The following is a 6,381-nucleotide window of genomic DNA, read 5'->3' as shown; positions in this document are numbered from 1 at the left end:
GCGGCGGTCTGGCGACGGCGGTCCGGCGACAGTGGGCGGTCCTGCGACGGTGGGCGATCCGGCGACGGTGGGCGGTCCGGCGACGGTGGGCGATCCGGCGACGGTGGGCGGTCCGGAGACGGTGGGCGGTCCGGGTATTCCTGCTGGAGGAGGAGTGGTTAGTGGGGGTGGTAGGCACCAACACTTTGTCATTCAAACCACTGCATATTCAGAATTGTGAATTACTTTGCATTTAGTCTGTATCAGACTACTCAGGTGTGCTCCTGGAAATAAAAGGCCCAGACATAGCAAATCCTAGTTTAGATATATCTACTATCATAAGAACACACTCCATATTAGGAATAGTGTGGTAGAGATGGAAATTGGGATAGTCCACTTTAATTTTGTGGTTCCCGACTTCATCTGTACTTTCTTTTAGGTAGTATATCTTGTCCTAACATCTGCACTATGAGGTGGTATCTGGAGTTTCACTGCGTCACCCACCATTCTCTCCCAAACCCTTCTTAGTTACTACCAGCAATGACTACAGAATGTGATATTCTGTGACAGAACAGGATGAAACAGTCTAGGCGACATTTCTGTCCTTTACAATAGAATATGCTACAGCACTTCATCTCCATAACTAAAGTTATCCCTGTGTACAAAACCTGGTTTCTGTGCCTTTCAGAGACTAATCTTGATATGCAGTAGGAAGCATATCCACAAAGACTTAGGTGGGAGGCTTCACTTAAAACACTTCACTGGCTCACTTCAGTTTTCTACTGCAGCTTATCTATAAATTATACAATTTTTTTGGTTAATATGTTGAATGTTCTGTCTCTTTGTACAGTCCAATCATGAAATAAAAGAATAGTGTGTTTCTAGGTCTTCATGATCAATGATTCATAAAAAGAAAGCTCTTGCAGATGTTTAACTTAAGATGAATTATAAAACCTGATGTAGTACATATTTTGAGTTGTAAATTAATATAAACATTAAGTTTTGCTAAAACAAAGATTTCAATTGTGTCACCCATTGAACAAATTTATATATTTAATGCTATTTCCTATTCAGAAATTTTTCTCTTGTTATAATATTGGTTTGATGAAAAATATCACTGACAATCAATGCGTAAGTCTTGCTTGTTCATAGCTCAGTAAAATTTTAACATTGCAAATATGTAGAAAGTTTTCTGTAGTGAGAAATTGTCAGAAAAATGTATTAATTATACTTTGAAATTATACATTTAAAATTTGTTTAAATTTAAACAAATATCATAACTTGGAAATATTCTTCTAATAAAGTTGCATAACATAGATATAACAATTAAATCTTAATAATTACCTAACCATACAATTAAATAAAAGGTTTTAACAAACTTATTTTTGTATTTTCACATAAATCACAATTTAAAACTCTTTAAAGATGAAAACACTGACAGAGTTATTGTGTACTTAATAATTTAATGTGCCTACCAATCCCTCTCAAGTGTCAATATTAAGTAACAAGATCCACATAAAAACTCTCCTTCCTACCTACAAAGATCAATAACACAATCACTTGTATCTGCAATCTATCACATTTATTGTTAAAATTAATAAATAATAGTTCCTAAACCTTCACAGAGAGCTCCATCACTTTATGATGAATGTCTGAGACTACAGTGAGGGAGGAGGCATGGTATTCATTCAAGGTATCATAAAAATCTAAAGTGTCAGAACAAATTTTGTACATGTCTTCTCATACACAGAAGTGACCAGAATCAAATGTAAAGACACTAAGTTTTTAGAGTCCACTCCAGAAACTGCCAGTGTGTTTTATGAGAGTTCAGACCTTGCAATGATTCCCTGAACTTCCAATTGGCTACATTTAAGAGGAAGAATTTATAAACTGCTTAGCTGCAATAAATAGCATAATGGCTAATGATGCTTTGTAGTAATGCAAAGTAGAAAAATCAGAAAGATTTGCCAAAACATAAAATGATACTCAAAACATATATCTGAATGAAGAATCTTAAAAAAAAAAAAGTAAAGGCACATTGATGATAAGGAAAAAATTCAAACTATTTAGACAGATCTTTTATCATAGCTAATAGGATGAAATAAAAGATAGAGTATTGAACAGTCTGGTAGCAAATGTTTTTCAGACATCTTAAAATGTGAATTCCAATCAATCTTATAGGCAAAGATGAATAATTAGGAAATGGGAGATGCCTCATTAGCTATGAGTAATGTACTTGAAGGAGAGTCAGGTTTGATTCCTAGAACCCACATCAGGTGGCTCCAAGTTGTCTTTAACTTTGCCTCCAGGGCTTTTGATGTCTTCTTTTGGCCTCCACAGGCAACTCCATCCATGCATACATATAATTATACACAAAATAAATATATGCATACAATTAAACCTAAAATGAATGCTTAATAATTAAGCTTTTATATATAAATATTAATATACATGCAGACAATTCTAATTTGTTACCTATTTTCTGATATTTTATATGCTTGATTATCATAATTTATATAAATTTGAATTATAATTTATATAATTCATATAAGTTTTATTCTATCTCCTTTAAGTAACAGAAACATGAAAAATATTAAGTAACTTGTTGAACTCAATATAGAAAGAAAGTCACAAAGGAAGAATTCAAAACAAAGAGTCAAGCTATGTTGTTCTTAATTTCTGTATGGTATTATGATTGTCAGTCAAATCTAGTGAAGGAGAAACTATTTTTGAAAAATAAAAAGCTACACTGAAATACATCACATTTTTGAGCTTCACTTTTATTTTACAATATAAATTCTACATTTTAATTAATTTGATTATTAGCAGCATTGAATCAAGTAAGGGTATTATCTCCAATTTTAAGAGTATATTGCTCACTTCCTCTCATGAGTCATTTCTGGTGATTCTCAGAACATTTAAAGAGGTTCATTATTGTTTCTCTTGTTATATTTGTTACTGTGATGTGTTTCTATTTATTCTTGATGCTTATATTGTGTTTCACGTGTGGTCAACATTTATGTTCAGCTTACAAACACAATTGATAATGCCCTGATTCATCTACTACTTGGAAATGTCTTCATTTCTCTAGTAATGTTCTTCCCTATTCTTGAAAACAAACTGATATTGAATTCAGTGCATCTGGTTTTATCTCGAGGTCCTTGATCCACCTGGATTTGAGCTTTATGCAAGGTGATAAACATGGATCTATTTTCACTCTTCTATATACAGAGACTAGTTAGACCAGGACCATTTATTGAAGAGGCTCTCTTTTTTCCACTGTATGTTTTGGCTTTGTCAAAGATCAAGTGTCCATAGGTGTGTGGGCTTACTTCTGGGTCTTCAACTCTATTCCTTTGATCAACCTGTCGCCTCAATATCAATACCATGTGGTTTGTATCACTATTGCTTTGTAGTACAGCTTGAGGTCAGGGATGGTGATTCCCTCAGAAGATTTTTTTATGTTGAGAAAAGTTTTGGTTCTCCTTGATTTTTTGTTCCATATGAAGTTGAGAATTGTTCTTTCCATGTCTGTAAAGAGTTGTGTTGGGATTTTATGGGGATTGCAGTGAAACCATAGATTGCTTTTCACAAGATGGCCATTTTCACTATGTTAATCCTACCAATTCATGAGCATGGACAATCCTTCCAACTTCTGAGGTTTTCTTCGATTTCCTTTATTAGGGATTTGAAGTTCTTGTCATACAGATCTCTCAATTGTTGGTAAGAGATCCTAAGTTTCTGTGGTTATGTCTCCCTTTTCATTTGCTAATTTGGGTACTGTCTCTGTGACCTTTAGTTTGGCTAAGGGTTTATCTATGTTGTTAATTTACTCAAAGATCCAGTCCTTAGATAATAATAATCCAGTTAATTCTTTGTATCATTCTCTTTGTTTCTAAGTAGTTGATTTCAACCCAGAGTTTGACTATTTCCTGCTCATCTTTCTGTTCTAGAGCTTTCAGGTGTGCTGTTCAGTGGCTAATTAGGATCTCTCCAATTACTTAATGAAGGCACTAAATGGTATGAATTTTCCTTTTAAATAGATACTCTGAATCTAATAGAAGAAAAAGGCACAGAGGAAATTTTCATGAAGAGAAAAACAATGACTCAGGCTCTAAGATCAACCATTGATAAATATGACTTCATAAAACTGAAAAATCTCTAAGGCAAAAGGCACTGTCAATAGGACAATTAGGCAACATACAAATTGGGAAAAAATCTTCACTAATCCTACATCCTATTAAAGGCTAATATCCAAAATATATACAGAACTCAAAAAATTAACCTTAAAGAAAAACAAAAACAAAAAACAATAATTAACCCAATTAAAAACTGGGCTACAGAACTAAAGAGAGAATCACAACAGAAAAAACTTGAATGGCCAAAAAACACTTAAAGAAATGATCAAAAGAGAAACACAAATCAAAGTGACCGTGAGATTCCACCTTAAACCAATGAGAATAGCTAAGACTTAAAAAAACAAAAACAAAAACAAAAACAACAACAATAACAACAACAACAACAACAAAACAGTTCAGGAGACAGCAGATGCTGGCAAGGATGGGGAGAAAGAGTAATGCTCCTCCATTGCTGGTGGGATTGCAAACTGGTACAACCACTCTGGAAATCAATCAGTCTTCAGAAAATGGGAAATAGTTCTACCTGAAGACCCACCTATACCACTCTTGGGCATATACCTAAAAGATGACCAACCATACCACGAGGGTATGTGCTCCACTATGTTCATAGTGGCCTTATTTGTGGTAGCCAGAAGCTGAAAACAGCCCAGATATGGCAAAACTGAAGACTAAATACAGAAAATGTGGTTCATTCACACAATGAACTACTACTCAGCTTCACAAAATCATTTTGCTTATAGTCGTCTCTGTTACTCTATTATCCCTCTTTCCTTCTCAGTTCTTCCTTCCAAATAGTCTACTATATACCTTCATATCACATATACAAAATATATACATGTATAATATGTTAAAATAATATATACATATGTACAAATTTATTATATATGCATATATATATGTGTGTGTGTGTGTGTGTGTGTGTGTGTGTGTGTGTATTATTTGTCTATGTCAATGTCTATGTACAGAATAAAGAAAAAATTAAGTTCTTTCTACAACATCTATTTCCAGGAAAGTGCTGTGCATATTGTCGAAATTACAATCAAATCTTTACATTATTACGTTTATGTAGTGAACGAGGTAGTGATAAGGTGTGAGAGGATCAATGTAATTTTTAAAGAAATTCTACTTCATAAAATGCTATCAAACATCAGATGCTGAGTACCAATCTCCAAAAAAGGAAGATGTAATCCATGGTGCAAACTTTACAATTGTCTTGTTTCAAAATATTCTGAAAAACATCATGTAACATGAATGGAATCAAGAACAGAAATGAAATGAATAGATCCAGATTTTTTTTTAAAGGATCCCATCATTATTTTAAAAGTTCTTAGAAGGAATTGGGTACACATTTCTCAACCTAAAAAGGGCTACATACAAGAATTGTATGCTCATCTATTGTACTGTGAAAAATAAAGACATTGCCATTAATTTAATAACAAGGCAAATGTGTCCATCTATTCTATGATTATTTAAACAGCAGTAAGTAATCTTGAAATACAATAAAGCAAAAGGGAATGAAGGGAATACAAATAAGAAAGCAAGTCATCCACCTGCCCTGATTTACAGATGCAATGATTATATTTATTTAATCCATTGTTTTATTGTATAATAAGAGCTTGAATAAAAGATCTGGCTTCAGGAAGGTCATACAGTTATTTACTGTCAAACTGGACCTATTGACTCAAGTTACTACAAATTTCTTATGAAAAGGGAAAAAGTATACATTGGTTTTATACAGGAAAGAGTACCTCTTTCTATAAATAGTATCTTCTCCCCAAAATGAAACTTACTATTCCCAAATATTTTTTCCATTTATGCTGGACTTTGTCTTCTTTTCAGCTAATCAAGTACCACAATAATTTGAGAACCAACACTTTTCAACTGATTTTTTTTCAACTAACATTATATAGGTCCTTTTTAAAGAAGTACGTGTCACTTCTAGTATGTTTGATCAACAATCATGTCCTTAAGAACAAAACTCTAGTATATATAATAACAATTGATAAAAAGATGTTATGAATTTGAAATAGAGCAAGGAAGGGTATATATGAAGGTTTACAGGAAAGAAAGGGAAGGGTCCAATCATATAATTATGTTCTAGTCTCAAAAATTAAAAGTTAACAAAGACGCATACTACCGGCGAGTGAAGAGACTGTACAGTAACTGGCGGAAAGGAGAAGATGAGTATGCCAGTATTGATGCCATTGTTGTATCGGTGGGTGTTGATGAAGAAATTGTGTATGCCAAGTCAACTGCCTTACAG

This window comes from Mus pahari, chromosome 8 (assembly GCF_900095145.1).
Source record: "Mus pahari chromosome 8, PAHARI_EIJ_v1.1, whole genome shotgun sequence".
Classification (NCBI taxonomy): domain Eukaryota; kingdom Metazoa; phylum Chordata; class Mammalia; order Rodentia; family Muridae; genus Mus; species Mus pahari.
This window is presented reverse-complemented; position numbering follows the sequence as displayed.